The sequence below is a fragment of the Cydia fagiglandana genome, chromosome 23 (assembly GCF_963556715.1).
Source record: "Cydia fagiglandana chromosome 23, ilCydFagi1.1, whole genome shotgun sequence".
Taxonomy (NCBI): Eukaryota; Metazoa; Arthropoda; class Insecta; order Lepidoptera; family Tortricidae; genus Cydia; species Cydia fagiglandana.
Genome location: NC_085954.1, coordinates 3,557,206 through 3,578,069, shown reverse-complemented (window position 1 = coordinate 3,578,069; position 20,864 = coordinate 3,557,206). Strand labels below are relative to the sequence as shown.

Sequence of the window (20,864 nt, the reverse complement as noted above, 5' to 3'; positions counted from 1 at the left end):
ATCAGCAGCGGTCGCATTTTCATCACCTGTCATGCAATGCGTCACTTTCGCACTTAGAGTCTGTGCGGAAAGAGAAGAGTCGTGGGATTTGAGGGCGCGCCAGTGCTATTTTATGGTTTTTGCTATGCTGACAACACTGGTCACGTGATTATAGTACGACACTAAAGGTCATGATACTTATATCCCTTTTGTTCCGGTTTTTTACCACGGCTTACTAGACGGAGCCTGGTGGTGGTGTCGGCTCGTCAAATCAATCCTCTGATTTAGCGCAGGCACTAGTTTTCTTTTTAAAACACACTCTTGTTTTTATGTCTCAGATACTAAAAAGTGACAGTGCGATTGACAAAACTGCTAAAACTAGTTAAGAATCTGCCCAATAAAACTGTAATTTTAGTACCCAACAAGATAGAGTCTCATTTATGTACTACCTAATCTGTGCAGTCCAACAGTTATTTTAATACAAAACCGGGTAGATCGGGTAGAAATTGGGCATTAGAACTGTAATTTTACTATCGGGGATATATTTCACCCATTGTAAACTTGACTTGTAATGTATGTGTACATTATTAATAATAAATATGAATAAAAATAGTTCATAAGTACGTAGGCCTTATTGGGATATGTCCGGTTCTCTCATCTCACGATATTATACTTCGCCGAAAAGTTTGCTAAATATGAAATACTTATAATTTCGTAACTAACAGAACCTAAACGAACTTACAAATAAAGAAATATTTTTATGAAAAAGTTTTATTCTTTGTAATCGAACTCTGAATTAAAATGTCACTTATGTTTGAGCTAGCTTCAGAACAACCAGGGACTGATGTGAGGAACTGGATGTGCTTGAATCCGGCACGTAGATTACGAATTCTTGCATATCACCTACTTAGCGGTCTTATATTCGAGATACCGTAGGTACTTTTACACAATCCTGAAAAAAAAATTACATATAAATATGCATAAAATGGCAAGTATCAAGACTATTTGTCAGTTATTTTAAAGATCATGAATGACCTGCTTATTTATGAAAATTCATATATTTTGAATGAATATACTTACCGATTATGTACCGGAGACAAGTTACTTAGGGGGGCTTATTAAATAGGTAATTATTTAATATTAAATACAACATCAATACCCGTGAATAGCGGAAACACGTTCCGCGACTTTTTGTAAGTCGATAGTCGGCTTTTAGCCGTTTTCTTCCCGCTGACAAAACCGAACAATGTTAAATATAATTTTTCTTGTGGTTTTATGTACGGTTTCATCGTGTTTTGAAAATATTTTATACATAAAACTTGCGGTTTTTGTTAATAAAAATATACAATGACAGAAGTTTGTTTACTTTTTACAAGACAGGTGTCAAAGGTTTGATTGCCATATAAAATTTAAAATGTTAGTTCCCGTTTCTGCCACGACTCTTCTCTTTCCGCACAGACTCTACATATATATTTGTTAGAACCGTGACAGGCAAGGTGACAAGTGATAAAGAGCCGACCATATTAGCCCTACTGGAGCGGTATTTTTAGGGTTCCGTAGCCAAATGGCAAAAAACGGAACCCTTATAGATTCGTCATGTTTGTCCGTGTATGTCACAGCCACTTTTTTCCGAAACTATAAGAGCTTATACTCTTGAAACTTGGTAAGTAGATGTATTCTGTGAACCGCATTAAGATTTTCACACAAAAATAGAAAAACAAAACAATAATTTTTGGGGGTTCCCCATACTTAGAACTGAAACTCAATTTTTTTTTTATTTAAACCCATACGTGTGGGGTGTCTATGGATAGGTCTTTAAAAATGATATTGAGGTTTCTAATATATATTTTTTCTAAACTGAATAGTTTGCGCGAGAGACACTTTCAAAGTGGTAAAACCGCCCCTGTAACTTCTAAAATAAGAGAATGATAAATCTGAAAAAAATATATGATGTACACTAGAGTCTGGCTACTGAAATTTTACCTAAATTATTGGCGGGAAATTCAAAAAATCTTGGGCTGGTCACACTTTGTGCAGTAGGAATTATAGTTTTGATACTAGACAATATCTTTGATATTCTGTGCACAAGTAAGGTACCTAAGGAAATAAGCTAAATAAACGTTTAATGCACTCAAAGTCAGCTCACATAATTTCTACCACTATTTAAAGTACAGTCAACGACAAACACACATGTTTACGTTCCAATATTTAGATTTTATAGATATTTTTCAGAACTTTTAATTTATCCGTTTCTTTATACACTTGTCTTATTTATGAGATTCAGGCATTAATAAATTCACGTACTTAATCAAAGTAATCGGCAAATGTTAGAACTAGTACTTAAAGTATCAAAATATTTATAGAGCACCAACCTCCTAATTTGTTTACATTTGGTTAGAAGTTGTAAACATTGCACTTTTTCATTATACAACGCTACACGTCGTCTTCGCACATTGTCGTAATTATTTACGAGCTTAAATAATAGTTTGTGAACCTCACTCAGCATAGAAATTATTAATATTATTTAAAATAAACCCCATAAAAACCGCAAACAATTTGAATGAATGACATAAATTGACAACTGACTTTTAGCTTTTTTTAAATCATAGACAATTGGTGATACAACAACGAAATATCTGTCAACAATTTTTGGCTAGCCAGACTCTACCATGCAAACTTCCACCGAAAATTGGTTTGAGCGAGATCTAGTAAGTAGTTTTTTTTAATACGTCATAAATCGTAAACCGCAATTTTATTATGTTACTCGCTGGTACGGAACCTTTCATGGGCGAGTCCGACTCGCACTTGGCCGCTTTTTTGTTTAGCTATAGGTTTTAAGATCTTTTTTACCAATCTATTATGTTTACTTTGAAAAAGTTTTTTTTCCTATAAATGTTACTCGAAGGAGGTGGCGGCACGATCTTGACGTCTTTCGGAAAGATTCGCCTAATATTGCCATAGAACGAGACGCGTGGAAGAAAGAGAGAGAGGCCTTTGCCCAGCAGTGGGACACAACAGGCTAACAAATAACAAATGAATAAATAAATGTTACTCCTGTTTTGGTAGGGGAGACCGAGGAGAGTTGTGACAGAGGAGAGTTGTGACATCGTCGATTTTTTGGAATCTATTAACTAGAAACTAGGTCGCAATAGCGCGCGTTTGTTAGTTCAAGTTACGAGCTAACAAACGCACACTGTTGCGACCTAGTTTCTAGTTAATAGATTCCAAAAAATCGACGACGTCACAACTCTCCTCTGTCACAACTGACCTCGGTCTCCCCTACCCATATTATACTGAGGTCATGTAAAGGCAATTTGATATCGAAAGAGCTCTAATTTTTCAAATTTGGGTCCGGCCTCGCCCTTTGAAATGGCACAATTCATCAAAAGCTGGACAAATAGAGTCAAGATTACGGTCAGAATTTATTTATCCTTTGTGTTGTTTGTAAAAATATTTAGGTACTAAATAATGTCTAAGATATTCTCAAATGGCTTTGTATTAAACATCAAAAGGCATATATTTAGGCCTTTCACTATACTATGGATGGTTGAAAGACATGCGAGTTAAAAAAGTAACCTTGCATGGCCGATTTTGCGTAAGAAAATAAAAAAAACCGGTCAAGTGCGAGTCGGACTCGCGTTCCAAGGGTTCCGTACATAACCCAATTTTTAACAATGCTTTTTTTATGTGAAACGTGAATGAAATGTCATTAAAAAACCCGTAGGGGTCGAGACAAAAACTATATAAGTAATTAAGTCCGACTCACGTTTGCCTGCACATTTCTAATAGGTTTTCCTGTTAGCTATAGGTAAACAACTACTACAACAAAGGAGTTCTTCAATCTTACCAAATTTCATCAAAATCTGTCGAAACAAAATCGGCCCAAGTACCAACAGCTAGTCATCCTATACACGGTAAACGAGTTTTCATAAGTCCCGAAATTACATAACAATACCTCCTGAAATCCCCGCAACGGTCCTACAGATTATGGGTCCCTATTTACCACCTATTCGAGGGTCCTTGATATAGGCTTTTCGGCGGAATACCGGTAAATGGAACCCCTATGGCCGAGGTATTGGGGTTCCGTGATTTTCGTACTCTTAGTCATATGGGTCGGGTGAAAAGACACAACTGTCTTCTTCCTCGCGTTATCCCGGCATTTTGCCACGGCTCATGGGGGCCTGGGGTCCGCTTGACAACTAATCCCATGAATTGGCGTGGGCACTAGTTTGAAAAGACACAACTGTACTTTTTAATATTTTATATTATTTGTATTTTTCTCACCGTTGGTCTAATAACATACGCCCAAAGTCAGTATCACAGAATCCCGGACTAAAATTTTCTTGTAGCGTTTGATTGTCTCTTCTCCGGTCATCCTACATTCATATTTATTATACAAAAAATCTCTGTTGAAAGTATTGTAATTGTCTAAGTCAGTAATGTAGGCCATCTAATATGTAGGTATTTAAAGAGTGGTCTATTCCGAAATGTTTTAGTATCGAATAACTAATTAGCAGCTGATCCCGCAAGGTGTCAAGAGGGGGGTGAATGTTACCACGACAGTGGAATATTAAATTCAATATTAACTCACATTATAGACGGGTCTAACGCGAATTATATTCAATTACCTTGATTTACCGACGTTTCGAGCAATTGAAATCAAGAAACACCCCAGGAATTTTAATAGGGAGGATGGTTTCAACTTATCGCCAACTTGGGAACCAGTGATACAGAAGTTAAAGCCAAAGGATCTATCTTCGGACGGGTGCGTGGATATTGTGAGTGTTTCGTGTCGGACTATTGACAATAATTAACATTATGTGTGGTGGGTGGTTTGAAAATGTGATGTCTACCCCAAACTTTTCCATACACTTTTCGTCGGGTAGATGCACAAATCTCTGTTTTGACATTTTGCTGGGACATCAGTCAGCCGCGACCACGACCAGTGAAACCTGTGTCGAAACGTCGGTAAATCAAGGTAATTGAATATAATTCGCGTTAGACCCGTCTATAATGTGAGTTAATATGTATTCAAAACGCGAACGTTTAAAATATTATATTAAATTCAATGTTTAAATTAAATTAAATTCTTGTATTAAAACTTTAAATACAGAACCCATGTGTCAATCCAGATCCGCCCTTAACAAGTTTACCCTCTCGAACGAAATACATTGATCCTCTTCGTCGCAATACGTTGTTTTGCTGATGTTTGGATTATTATATTTACGGTTCGAATAAGGTAGGAGGTTATTCGTCGACCGCCATATTGGTAACATCGCCTCGTGATTCATTTCTTTGTTTTTGCTCATTAATGTTGTTTAAAGTGTAATATTGATAGCGTATTATGCAGTAAATTAATGTGGAAGTGTGAAGATAATGAAAAATTAATCATGAAACGCGTTTAACCACCATTCTGGCGTCAACGCCGGGTAGCCCACGAGGGTCCTTGTAAAGTCCAGCTATCACCTTACAAGAGCTCATAACCCTAATACCGAACAACGTCGTGCTCTACGAGCATTTGGTATTTCTACCTCTAACCGTGGCTGGCTAGAGCCCTAGAGGCCATAATTTGATAGTTTTATACCGTACACTGGCTAAAGTTTATTTATTACAAATAATATTAATTCGATCCCACGTGGGATCCACTTTGACGTTGGCGAAATCATCGACAGTATCGATGGAGCCATATTACCCAAAGATTGATTGATTGATAAGGTAGGAAAAAACTCGGTAAATAGGTACCAAACTGTAAATATATTGGTGACCAATGAGCGAATGACGAAGCCTGTTGCGGATATCATCATTGGTTTGTTGTGGACGAAGCATGTTGCGGATTTGCATTTGTAGCCACCTGACGAAGCCTGCGTTGTGGATATCCTAATTAAAAATTTGGTGTAAGTAGTTGTAACATAAAAATGTATATTATGTATATATTAATTGAATTAATCCGATGAGCGAAATATATTATAAGATTTATAAGTAATCATTATTGCAACGGAGCCACGCCGTTTTGTTGCCTAAATAGTGTTTAGTTTTAAGTTTATAACATATGTAAGTTAGTCTGTAAGGTATTTGTAATATGGGCCATGTTGCCTGATTTAAATTTCTAAATCAATGATTAATAAATCAATGTCTGAAAAAATACAACTTTAAAACCTTGACGACCGGTCTGGCCAAGTGGGTAGTGACCCTGCCTGCGAAGCCGATGGTCCTGGGTTCGAATCCCAGTAAGGGCATTTATTTGTATGATGATACAGATATTTGTTCCTGAGTCATGGGTGTTTTCTATGTATTTAAGTATTTGTATATTATACAGGGTGATTCCGGGGTCGTGGAGCAAGCGATCAAGGCATGATACACAAGCCCATACTGAACAACTTTTACTATGGGACCAACTCCGAAATCGCGAAAAAAAAATTGGTAGTTTCATACATTTCGGCCGATCACTGTATTATGCCTTGATCGCTGGCTTTACTATGGGACCAAATCCGAAATCGCGAAAAAAAACTGGCCTTCCCATAGAACACGACAACATGTGATCGGCCGAAATGTATGAAACTACCAATTTTTTTTTTTTTTTTTTTCGCGATTTCGGAGTTGGTCCCATAGTAAAAGTTGTTCAGTATGGGCTTGTGTATCATGCCTTGATCGCTTGCTCCACGACCCCGGAATCACCCTGTATATATCGTTGTCTGAGTACCCACAACACAAGCCTTCTTGAGCTTACTGTGGGACTTAGTCAATCTGTGTAAGAATGTCCCATAATATAAAAAAAAAACTAAGCACAATTTACCTGCATGAATAAAAGTTACATTAAAAGTACTTATTTGGCCCAATGCCAAATAAGTACCTAGATACATAGTTATTTTCTTTTATACCTATTTATTCCTAAAATCTGTCTTTAACTAGATTCGTTCGCTTGATCAGTAAAAAGTGATCTAAAAATAAAATCAAGAAATCTATAACTAAAAACGATGATGACAGGAAATTTTTATTACAAACATTAGATCAAACGCGTGTTTATCAAAGTCGTTTAACGTTCAGCTCTTCATTTTGTGAAGTTTACTTTTATACAGATCTTTGAGTAAGTACAGTCACTATCAGATATATCGGAGCGGCTAAGGTGCTCACAAATATCTGAACACGCCTCTATTGTCAAGGCGTTAGATTGCGTGTTCAGATATTGTGAACACATTGGTTGCTTCGATATATCTGATGACTATTTCAACGTTGAGGATATTTTTCACATTGTACCTACACTAAAATTAGATCCATACATGATAGATGTTGCAAGCATCCTCAATAATTGTATTAGGTACATGAAGCGTATCGTTTTATGGATAAGTATATAACATTTTTTCATTTTTCTCATAACGTAAGGGCCCGATTCGGATTTTGAAATAGACATCTATTAGATATCTTTTAGACATTACCAAGATACGATGACGATATGTTTAAGATCTAACCTGTCAAATTTGACATTTGCGCGATTCTGGAGATACTCTTGAACGATTTCCACAGGATATGACTTAGAGATCCAATCCAATTCACATCTAATAGATATCCTACTCTATCTAACGTAAAAGTGACATTGGTTGCCCGAATTGCGCTGCAAAAGAGAACTAGTTGATATCTAAACTATAACGTATCTAGAATGGATCTAGTACGTGTCGTCTCTTGTGAATATCTTGAAGTTCGAATACGGCAGTAGTTAAATCGAGTAGCTAGATCAGTGCCCCAAACGCGTTAGTTCCACGTAGCATTATTCCCGGTCGCATTTTTCTCCACTAGCGTTAGTTCCGCGTAGCATTATTCCCGGTCGCATTTTTCCCCACTAGCATTAGTTCCGCGTAGCATTATTCCCGGTCGCATTTTTCCCACTCGCGTTAGTTTCGCGTAGCATTATTCCCGGTCGCATTTTTCCCCACTAGCTTTAGTTCCGCGTGGCATTATTCCCGATCGCATTTTTCCCCACTAGAGTTTGTTTTCGTTCATATTCAGTGCACAACTTAGCTAGACGGAGCCCCGCTTCGCGGGGCTCCTATTTCTGGACGGTTTGCCCTTCGGGCATCTGAAGCTACCTAACGAAACTAACCTCCGTCTTAAAATGCGACCGGGAATAATTCTACGCGGAACTAAAGCTAGTGGGGAAAAATACGACCGGGAATAATGCTACGCGGTACTAACGCTAGTGGGGAAAAATGCGACCGGGAATAATGCTACGCGGAACTAACGCAAGTGGGGAAAAATGCGATCGGGAATAATGCTACGCGGAACTAACGCTAGTGGGGAAAAATGCGATCGGGAATAATGCTACGCGGAACTAACGCTAGTGGGGAAAAATGCGATCGGGAATAATGCTACGCGGAACTAACGCGTTTGGGGCACTGATCTACTCAGTAATTCTTCATTCGATAAATTATGAAAATTTCTATAAGATAACTCGTAGACCCAGGTCAATATCTGCGCTTTTGGATTTGAAAACGCGTATGTTACGATCAGGACAGATATGGCTGCTAGATGGCAACAGCGCCACGCGCGGCTTATGGCTAGCCACCAAAATTGGTGTGGGACGGATGTACTTGTAGCTACCTGTAGCAAAGCGACGAAATCGCGGAGTGAGCCACGCCCGCTCGTAGTAAAGTTGCCGCATCCATGAAAATAACAATTCTTGTATGACCCCTGACCTCCTACGCGACTACGTGCGCACCGCACAACCGCGAAACAATCACGCGTATTCGGGAAACGAGATAATCACAAGATCGAGAAACAATATAGAGATCAACTAGATTTACATTAGATATCGACTAGATGTGACTTGGATATCTAAGTCATGTCATAACTTGTCGAAATCGTTCAAGAGGACCTCCAGAATCGCGGAAACGTCAAATTTGACATATCTATCTTGTCGAAATCGTTCAAGAGGACCTCCAGAATCGCTGAAACGTCAAATTTGACATATCTATCTTACAAATATCTTTAAATTATCCATATCGTAACTTGTTGAGGTCTAGTAGAGATCTAATACATTTTCAGAATCGAGCCGAATGTTAGATGTTATATTTGGAGTTGCAACTACATAAATGTATAAAAGTTTATGAATAAGCACAGAATAAATAAATAAGTAAACTTCCTACAAAACCGAAGTTTGACAGCGGTTCAGGGTCGAATCATCGCCCTTTCTAATATATCACTATCCCTTTCGGCTATTAAGGGTTGTCGAAATTCAAGCCATTATCTTATCTGTGGTCGTGCACGCAAAGGGACGTCAAGTTGTGTCAACCCTAAAAATTGCTCGGAACAATGCTGAGCCGAACGGAGCCGAGTTTGCCCGAAGTCAGGAGTGCCCCCACTGATTTAGGCTCGTAAAGTTTTATGCATAAGGGCCCGATTCGGATTATGAAATAGACATCTTTTAGACATCACCAAGATACGATAACAATCCAACCTGTCATATTTGACATTTGCGCGATTCTGGAGATACTCTTGAACGATTTCCACAGGATATGACTTAGAGATCCAATTCACATCTAATAGATATCGTACTCTATCTAACGTAAAAGTGACATTGGTTGCCCGAATTGCGCTGCAAAAGAGAACTAGTTGATATCTAAACTATAACGTATCTAGAATGGATCTAGTACGTGTCGTCTCTTGTGAATATCTTGAAGTTCGAATACGGCAGTAAGTCTGTAGTACTGCCTTAAAATAAAACTGAAGTGGCCAATCATTTGGGGGCACTGTCTCTGTGTTGTAGGTACTTACCTACTGTCAGGTCAAGGCGTGGGGTAATGTCATGTCAGAGTGACATTTAAATGCAAATCGTCACGCTAGCCTGTCACGTCCTGCGGCCGATAAGGGGTTGATAATGCCAACGTTAAAGGTTATTCAACAATACAAGATAACCCTTTAAGCTTAGGGTACGAGTACGTACAATGTTTTATTTTTAAATTGTGGACGAAAAACTATAGGTAAAAAATTTAGAAGGTAAACTAAGTCACAGAATAAATAATAGTATTATACGCGTTTTGTTAGAGAGTGTACAGAAGGTTCACTCTCTAACAAAACGCGTCAGTTACGACATGACCGCTAGATGGCGCAAGCGCGCAGGCGTCCGTTCCGTAGCGGTGCGCGGCAACCACTATGGTTAGACACCAAAATTTGTGTGGGCCGCATGTACAACCCACCCCGCATGGCTCTCAGCGAAAAGGTGCCCATCACGCTAGCCGCAAAGCACAATTTCAATTCAGTACCAGTAACGCACTAAACACCTAAACGAAGTGCAGAAAGACCTTAGCGAACTCGGCGCCGTCGACTGGACGGAAACGGCTTTGGACAGAGTAGCATGGCGGTCTTTGGTGTCGGAGGCCAAGATACACTTTGGGTCGCTGCGCCAGAGCAGTAAAAGGCTTGCTACACGGTCGCCGACAAGCCTTCTAACCGTCTGACCTTGGTCTGTCCTTGGTCAGTTTTGGTCAAATTTTGTTGGTAACAACTGTCTACACGGTCCGGGACCGGCCAAGGCCACGCGGTCTGGGGGCTTGTCGGCGACCGTGTAGCAAGCCTTTAAGTAAGGCACTAAACATCAGTTCCCAAACTTTCCCCGCATTTCAGCAGTAAATAACGGAAGCTTTGCCCATTTATTATAAAGCAGGAAACATTGCCTTGTAACCTTGTTGACACAGGTTCATAAGTACACAAATTTTATTAGGCTGTTTAATTTTCTCATTGGACGCACCGCACGCGGCTCTGGTGTGCGACCGGGATAGAGATACGTGCATAGAGCAAGAGAACCGCGTATTTTGTCTTTTGTTTTAAGACAGCAGTTAACATACCTACATACATGTCGCGCCAATCATGTGCTAGCCCGGCTGTGGCGTTCAAGAGGACGTCCTCCTGCTAGGCGGCCTAGGGTGCCTAATGAGGATGATGATGAATGGGTGCCTATCCAAGATGCCAAGCGAACGAATTGGTAATCTCTCTATCACTCTTCCATATTAGTGCGAAAGAGATATTAGCGTTTCGTTCGCTACAGAGCGTAAACGATTGGCGTCTTGGCTATGCATCATGGTTATCATCGGCGACATGTTTTGATATCTATGTATATACCTGCCCTAATAGGGAATGTTACGCAAAATTCTGCGTAGAGGGCGTCACCAACTCAATCACATGGCCTACCGTGAAACACGACAATCGAAAGTTCGGTTTCTGCATCTCTATCACTCTTGCTTATTCGATCGATAGAGAGGCAGATAACGAAATTTAGATTTCCGCGTTTCGCGGTAAGCCACCTGTAAACAAACCGCCTTGATACATCAATGTCATAGTAAAAACTTGTCAAAAAACTGTTTATGTATAAGTTACTCTATGGTTTACTAAACAAATTAGTGCTGCACTCTTGCGGCAGAACATTGCAATAATACTCCCTATTAACCGTTTTTCGACTCGTTACTATTTAGATAACGAATCCAACTAGCTATCTAATTAAAACTAAATTTTTCGCATATATTCAGATCACATATGCAACGAACTGTACACCAAGTCACTTAACAATCGCGCAAACAACAAAACATTTACCCCAGAGCAGCGAGCCGTATCAACCCCAACTCGTATACCTATGCAAGGTACACAGGTGTGTTTGCCAGTTTAATTCACTAGACATCAACAAAACAACTGCTAAATTGCTCACCAGTAAATATCTTTATACGTATACAAGCTGTTTATTCGACCCATAGTTATATTTTGCGAGGTGACTATTATGTCATACTGAGCAATTTTTACCATGGAAGTTGGGAAACTTGTTATAACTCTTCCGTAGAAAATATGACACAACAAATTTTTTTCACAAATTCGGGGTTGCTAGAGCTAGACCAAGAAAAGTCTGCAGCGATTTCCATAGCCCACGCCAGACCTTTTTTAGTCTAACTCTAATTAGATGTCCATGAGAGAGCTAAAACAATTTGCGGTTACGAAGTAGATGCGAAAAGGGGTCGAAAAGTGCTCGAGTGGAGACCACGGACTAGCAAGCGCAGCGTAGGACGTCCATCCACAAGATGGACAGACGACCTTGTGAAGACGTTGGATGCGGGTCGCTTCCAACCGGTACGAATGGAGGTCCAAGGGGGAGGCCTATGTTCAGCAGTGGACGTCTTATGGCTGAGATGATGATGATGATGAAGTAGATTCACTATAAAAGTTGCTCAGTAGGTACTCGTATGATCTACACCGTGGGCTGGTAAAACACGACTGATTTTAATGAATTTTAACCACACATTCCTGAGGTCATAAGGAGCAAAATGCGGTCATAAGTATACCTTTAAAATTTGTCGGATTTAACCAGCCCACGGTGTATAGTGACCTCGCAAGATATATTTAAGAGCGCTCTTACAAGAAAAGTCGAAGTAATGCAAAATTGATGATACTAGTCGACGAAATTCAGGACTTTGTGCTCATTATTAGAAACAATGAGTACTTGTTCCAGTAAAAGCGTCTTCTTATCTTTTTAAATATCGTTGTAAATATTAGAAAAAGGACTTATTAAATTAGTAATGAATTTTTTTCTGATGGTCGTTTCCGAAAAACCCCGTGAAGCACTGAACGGCAAGCTCTTATTTGGAAATGTTGAGAAGTTTACTCTGCTAAACCTGGCTATTTTGTATTACTAATACCCTGTACTTTCGGCATATCAAACGATATTTTTCCTACATACCTTTGAGAAAGAGAAAATCAAAGTAAAACGAACTCAACTCCGAAACAAGTGTCAATTTCTACGAAAATCTACTTAATATCGAAGTCATTTTCATACTCAAGCAATCTGCAACGTTTGCTTATACTGTTGGTATACATTAGTGTTTATGAAATTCTACTATAATTTTTTGGCAATTTTTTGAAAACTACTCTATATTACCGATGACGCGCGCTCGCCAGCTCAGTGCCGCGGCAGAGCTTGTACAGGTAGGACGTGTGTCGGTCGGCTCTGCACATTTTCAACGGCGACGACGAGGTTTTTTATCATTGTGTGCGGCGGGCGCCGTGTAAAACGCTATAACTGTGTGCGTGGAAACCGCAACGAGAGACTTTGATCCTAGCACTGTTTTTATAGTATTATAATTTATAATGGTACAGTTTAATAAACTACCGGACAGGATTAAAAATATTTGAAACGACCTGACATTCTATATGTATTTATTTGACTCAAGATAGTACTCAGGGTCTGATGATGGAGCCGGAAGGTGGTCACCGGTACCAATCAACCATGCAACTAAACCACTTTGTGTTTAGGCTCGTTTTATTCATCTCAACAAGATCTTTGACACAAGATAGTACTCAGGGTCTGATGATGGAGCCGGAAGGTGGTCACCGGTACCAATCAACCATGCAACTAAACCACTTCGTGTTTGGGCACGTTTGATTCGGCTCAACAAGATCTTTGACTTAAGATAGTACTCAGGGTCTGATGATGGAGCCGGAAGGTGGTCACCAGTACCAGTCAACCATGCAACTAAACCACTTCGTGTTTAGGCTCGTTTTATTCGTCTCAACAAGATCTTTGACACAAGATAGTACTCAGGGTCTGATGATGGAGCCGGAGGGTGGTCACCGGTACCAATCAACCATGCAACTAAACTACTTCGTGTTTGGGCTCGTTTGATTCGTCTTAACAAGATCTTTGACACAGGATAGTACTCAGGGTCTGATGATGGAGCCGGAAGGTGGTCACCGGTACCAATCAACCATGCAACTAAAACACTTCGTGTTTGGGCTCGTTTGATTCGGCTCAACAAGATCTTTGACACAAGATAGTACTCAGGGTCTGATGATGGAGCCGGAATGTGGTCACCGGTACTAATCAACCATGCAACTAAACCATTTCTTGTTTGGGCTCGTTTGATTCGTCTCAACAAGATCTTTGACACAAGATAGTACTCAGGGTCTGATGATGGAGCTGGAAGGTGGTCACCGGTACCAATCAACCATGCAACTAAACCACTTCGTGTTTAGGCTCGTTTTATTCGTCTCAACAAGATCTTTGACTTAAGATAGTACTCAGGGTCTGATGATGGAGCCGGAAGGTGGTCACCAGTACCAGTCAACCATGCAACTAAACCACTTCGTGTTTAGGCTCGTTTTATTCGTCTCAACAAGATCTTTGACACAAGATAGTACTCAGGGTCTGATGATGGAGCCGGAAGGTGGTCACCGGTACCAATCAACCATCCAACTAAACTACTTCGTGTTTGGGCTCGTTTGATTCGTCTTAACAAGATCTTTGACACAGGATAGTACTCAGGGTCTGATGATGGAGCCGGAAGGTGGTCACCGGTACCAATCAACCATGCAACTAAAACACTTCGTGTTTGGGCTCGTTTGATTCGGCTCAACAAGATCTTTGACTTAAGATAGTACTCAGGGTGTGATGATGGAGCCGGAAGGTGGTCACCAGTACCAATCAACCATGCAACTAAACCACTTCGTGTTTAGGCTCGTTTTATTCGTCTCGACAAGATCTTTGACACAAGATAGTACTCAGGGTCTGATTATGGAGCTCGAAGGTGGCGACGGGTACCAGTCTATCACATAACTGAACCACTTCGTGTTTGGGCTTCGTGTTTGGTTTATCACCTAGTGTCAAAGATCTTGTTGAGACGAATCAAACGAGCCTAAACACGAAGTGGTTTAGTTGCATATTGATTGGTACCGGTGACCACCTTCCGGCTCCATCATCAGACTCTGAGTATCACCTAGTGTCAAAGATCTTGTTGAGACTAGTCAAACGAGCCTAAACATGAAGTGGTTTAGTTGCATGGTTGATTGGTACCGGTAACCAACTTCCAGCTTCATCATCAGACTCTGAGTATCACCTAGTGTCAAAGATCTTGTTGAGATGAATAAAACGAGCCTAAACACGATGTTTTATCCACTGCACATTGTTCGGTTTTGCTATCTTGTCCTACATGTAATAAATAGTGTAAATGTTTTTACTGTCCTTAGCTAGATACAAATACGGCGGTGGCAGAATAACAGCGTCCGTTGCTGCAAGTCTTTAGGGCCGCTGTGCCCCGAAGCCTTCTGGCACAGACATAAGCTGAGCCACTTACCTTTTCAATTAGTTTGTAAGCATTATCGTGTACTTTTATTATGTACCTATGTTCAAACTTTTTGAATAAACGTCTTTTATTATTATTATTTGTATTTATTATATTTGTATATATATTTCTCCATTTTCAAATTCACGGGCCTACAAATCCCGGTCTTTTGATAGGCTTGCGTGGGGATATAGATCCAACACGTAGAGGCCCCTTGGAGAGCTTTAATGTCATGTAGAACGCCTGCTGGAACCCGTTCACAGGCGCAACAATAAACACCCATGAACCGGTCGCAGCAGGCATTGGGACTATTGCAAAAAAAGTGAATAGTATACCGGTCTATGGATTGAAGTTTGGATGGACAATGAGACTGGGCTATTGTAGAGAAGTCCGGACACCTGCCATAACAATGCTAAAACACGTTATCGAGGCAGGTGGTGACTTGCCGCTGACTAGATGGGCCCCTGAAACTGCCGTCGCGAAGACGACCAGGAGCAACATCGGTGTGAGCGGCTCAGGGGTGTCGAGAGATCAACCAAAAAAATTATTAACGCATCTATTCCACAAGGAAGCGTAATCGGATGTCTCCTGTTTATTATTTATATAAACGACCTGCCTAAAATCATGAACATCCCATGCACTCTATTTGCAGACGACATATCTCTATTATTAACATGTAACACAACTACGAACATAAATGAACAAATTAAACATACACTAGATAATATTACGAACTGGATGGACGATCACCAATTAGAGATTAACTTCAGTAAAACTAAAATTATGACATTTCAACCGCACCAAAAACAACCTTTAGAAATTGACTTCCATTATAATAACATACAGATAGAGCTAGTACAGGAATTTCCGTTATAATTTTAGATACGCACTTAAACTGGAAAGCGCACATAAACAAAATTAGAGGGAAAATGTCAAGTTTTGTAAATGCACTTGGAGAAATAAAGAGAACCACGGATTTACAAACCTCGCTTGTAACATATTACGCATATGCCTATGCATGGCTAAGCTATGGCATTATCTTGTGGGGAAATAGTACGGACGCACCAGATCTCTTTATACTCCAAAAAAAACTCGTTCGCATACTAGCAAACATCAATGTACCGGATACATGTAAGCCACATTTCCAAAAACATAATTTACTGACTCTACCAGGAATTTATATTCTGGAAATATGTAAGTTCATTAGAAAAAATATTGGTATGTTTAAGAAACGAGAAGAGGTTTTATCAAGAGCTCACTCAGTCAGACACAGAAACATGCTTATGCTGCCCTCATCAACATTGAAAATGCACTCAAAAAGCACATATGTCATGGCAATAAAAATTTTCAATAAATTACCAGACGCACTTAGAAACGAAGAACTAGACTCTACCTTCATAAGAATTCTAAAACAATTACTTATCTCAAAATGTTATTATACTATTACTGAATATTTTGATGACAATTTAACAAATTCTAACTTGACATTTAACTAATTTTTACTATTTAATTTGTTATCATTCTAATTTACTATAATAATAATGTTTGACGATAATTATGATAAATCACTAATGTTAAATATTTATTACCAATTGATTATTATAATATTTCCACTGCAACTACCAATTTAAACATATCTTGTTTTGTATAAATAAACTGTTTAGTTTTTAACTAGTTTTTAAGACAGTGCTACGCCCTTGCAGGGTGACCATGTACCAAACCTATATGTAACACCTTTATATCCATGGTTTTTCGCATGAAATAAATGAAATGAAATGAAATGAGGTGTGCGCCGCTTTCTACCCAGTGGCTGTTAACAGCCACTGTGCCAACTCGCGTCTTATGCATCTTTCACTTCCACCCCTGGAGCATATAGCTCTAACGACTCCTCTCTGGACGGCCAATGAAGGCAAGCCAGAGCTGAGAGTCCTGCGGGTCCCCTTGGGGTCCACTCCGACCGACGAAGACACGCCGGAGACGGAGACCCTGACCGACTCTCGGGAGCACTCGGGTCCGTGGGGTCGTTACTCCCCAACAGCTCGCCACAAGCTGCCCTGCGGGCTTATTATTATTATTATTATGTGGTTTAGTTGTATAGTATAGCATATCATCAACGGAGACGTGAACTGTATGCTTTGTATGAGGAACGGCGGTTTAATACGAGTGATGAATTTAAAGAACATGTCAAGGAATATTCGAAGAAGTTTAAAATAGATTGTCATATAGCTAAGCGGAATTATCTAAGTCAGAAAATTAAAAATAGTCCGGACATTATTAAAGCAACTTGGAAAGTTATTAATGTGGAGACTGGTCGCTCGAAACACACAATGAAAGAACTGAAACTAAATATTGATAACAAAATTATAGATTCCAATTTAGAAGTAGCTACTGAATTTGAAAAATTTTTCACCGAGGTACCAGTATCCACAACTAAGGATTTAAATTCATCACCCTCATCTGCTGTTACATTATTAAAAGATAACGCTCCAGAGTGTTGTAGAGACCTTCATTTTGAACATGTTTGTACCTCAGATGTAATAAAGGCGTTTAAATCAATTAATGTCAAAAAAACGAATGACCTCTGGGGAGTCTCTGTCCATGCTGTCAAATCCTTAGTAGAAATTGTAGCGCCTGACTTGGTAGTTATATTTAACAACAGTGTCGATTGCGGCGAGTTTCCTGATTTAATGAAACATAGTAAAATAACTCCTTTGTTTAAATCTGGTAGCAGCTCTGACCCCACTAACTTTAGACCGATATCTGTGCTACCAACATTCAGCAAGATTTTTGAAAAATTAGTTCTTTCACAATTAGTACGACATTTTAACGGCAATAATTTAATGCATAATAAGCAGTTTGGTTTCACACGGGGTCGCTCAACAACCGATGCTGGTGTTGAGCTAATTAAGCATATTTTCGATGCCTGGGAGGAGTCACGAGATGCTTTAGGTGTCTTCTGTGATTTGTCTAAGGCGTTCGACTGCGTTTGTCATGAAACATTGATCAGGAAACTACACTATTATGGAGTTAGAGGATCGGCACTGAATTTACTTAAGTCCTACTTAAATGGTAGAATACAAAGGGTCGATGTGAGTGGACAGCGATCACCGGGGTCATTGGTCTCTATGGGTGTACCACAGGGGTCAATATTGGGGCCTTTCCTGTTCCTTATCTACATAAATGACTTGCCATTCCTTGTAAAGACCCACCATGACATAGTATTGTTTGCAGACGACACCTCACTTATTTTCAAAGTCAAACGACAGCAACAAGCGTACAATGATGTAAACGATGCTATTTCAAAGGTAGTAAATTGGTTCAATGTTAATAATTTATTGTTAAATGAGAAAAAGACTAAATGTATTCAGTTTGTCACTAGTAGTAACGTAAGGCATGTGCAAACAAGTGTCATTGTGAAGGATGAGGAATTGGAATTAGTTGATAGTACAGTTTTTCTTGGTATAACTTTAGATTCTAAACTTCAGTGGGGTCCCCATATTGCTACTCTTTCGAGTAGACTGAGTTCTGCAGCTTTTGCAGTGAGCAAAATCCGTCAGTTAACTGATGTGAAAACAGCTCGATTAGTATATTTTAGTTACTTCCATAGCATTATGGCATATGGTATTTTACTGTGGGGCGGTGCTTCAGAGATAAATACCATTTTTGTTCTGCAGAAGCGGGCTATTCGAGCAATATATAAATTGAACCATAGAGACTCACTTAGAGATACATTCAAGGAAATTGACATAATGACAGTGCACTGTCAATATATTTATGAGAATATTCTGTATGTACATAAAAATATTGTTAGTTTTAGGAAAAATTGTGACATTCATAATATTAATACTAGAAATAAACATAAGCTCGCAGTGCCCTTCACACGGCTCCATAAAATTAAAAAATCATTCATGGGTAATTGTGTAAGATTTTATAATAAACTTCCAAACCATATTACTGAATTATCAATGAATATATTTAAAAATTATGTAAAGCGTAAACTTATTTCTAAAGCTTATTATACCACACAAGACTACATGAGTGATAAAACAACGTGGGATTAATTGTGACTCGAAATAGATAATTCAATGTATGTACTTCTTTGTTAAGTTTTATTGACATTTGTTATTGACATTTAGATTTTATTCTAGAAACATTCTAGACTAGTATTTTTATGTTTGACGATCTTTTTGTGAAATTCTTAGTATTAAATTTGATCTGTATAATAATCCAATATTACTATGGAATAATATTAACTTCAATAAATTGCTCTGATAATTAGCTTAAGATAATATATTATTATGTAAAACGTTCATAAGTGCTTGTTACTAGGCCTACATGAATAAAGTATTTTTGACTTTGACTTTGACTTTGACTTTATGGTTGATTGGTAATGGTGACCACCTTCCAGCTCCATCATCAGACCCTGAGTACTGTCTTGTGTCAAAGATCTTGTTGAGCCCAAACACGAAATTGTTTAGTTACATGAGAGACTGGTACCCGTGGCCTCCTTCCAGCTCCATCATCAGACCCTGTGTATCTTCAGTGTCAAAGATCTTGTTGAGACGAATCAAACGAGCCCAAACACGAAGTGGTTTAGTTACATGATAGACTGGTACCCGTGGCCACCTTCCAGCTCCATCATCAGACCCTGTGTATCTTCAGTTTCTTGTAACTTGTTTCTTGTAAATAAGCGAGTACCTATAATTTCTTTAGAGTAATATACGTTCTTAAGTACGAGTATGGGGCTATTCATAAATTACGTCGTTTCAAATGGGAGGAGGGGGGGGGGGGGTCTGGACATCGGATGATGGTAGCATGACGTAGGAGGAAACAGAGTCATCCGGAGCATGATTTTTGGATGATTTGGGGGATGGGGGGGGTCAAAAATAGATGACGTAATTTATGAACAGCCCCTATGTACATTTGCACTGCATTTAGTATTTTCGTACTTACCAAATAACAGTTTTAGGACTTTATAAGTTAAGTACAGTTAGTGTTGTTATGGTTGATTTCAATATGCTTCGCGAAGGATCAAGAATGTTTAATCCATCATTGTAGTGCGAGTGTGGTAGAAGGGATCGGAATACTGAGCTCGCACGGCCTGCCGCAGCGCGTAAAATACCTAAACTCGCTCAATCCCGAAATGTAATAGCACTCTTAAGAGTTGTAAAACACACAGGGTGTTTTCTTAGAAGATTTGAGGATTTGTTAGGAGAGAAGTCTTATTATACTGGTGAGTTCTCTGCTTTGTGAATGCAGTATGCCTGGGGCGCGGAAATAATTAAACTCGATTTGGGTGCTGCCTCAGATACGGCACGTCCGGGGGTTATTCTCAAGTCTTAGTAGATTAGAATTATGTGGGTTAATCGCATGAAGAGTTGGGTGGCTGTCTTTTGAGGTGTTTAACACATTTACGAGGGCCGCCTTTTAAGTCTTGTCGTTTGCAAATCTCTCACAATTATATAAAAAAAACTACCATAGTATCAAACTATGTGAATTAAGTATTCAAGAACAATTAAATGAATCATGAATGACCGAACCGTTATAGTATACCGTCGAGTTAAAGTTGACAAGTCTGTTTGAAAATGGAAATTTCGTAGGAAAGTTTCCGTGCGATAATTTAACGGATCCTCAACTTCTTTGGACACGTGTCTCGGCGAGACGGAACATCCATAGAACGTTTAGTTGTGCAAGGAAGAGTGGGAGGTGACGGCTAGAGGAAGATCGCCAATGAGATGGACTGGCCAAATCAAAGCCAGTGTGTCGGCCACAGGAAGCGATTGCTCACGGAAAGCAGCT

At 39.4% G+C, this 20,864-nt stretch overlaps 1 protein-coding gene and 1 long non-coding RNA gene across 4 annotated transcripts in view; one reads left to right on the top strand and one right to left on the bottom strand.

Moving 5' to 3' along the window:
* The window catches only part of LOC134675908 (uncharacterized), a 369,748-nt gene that overhangs the window by 189,535 nt on the left and 159,349 nt on the right, over positions 1–20,864 (top strand). The gene's annotated exons all lie outside the window — the stretch shown is intronic.
* Positions 1,791–20,864, bottom strand: part of LOC134675974 (uncharacterized) — a 159,950-nt gene continuing 140,876 nt past the window's right edge. Inside the window, exon 2 of the long non-coding RNA XR_010099845.1 lies at positions 1,791–1,859. This is a non-coding gene — a long non-coding RNA (uncharacterized LOC134675974). The remainder of the gene's footprint in view (positions 1,860–20,864) is intronic.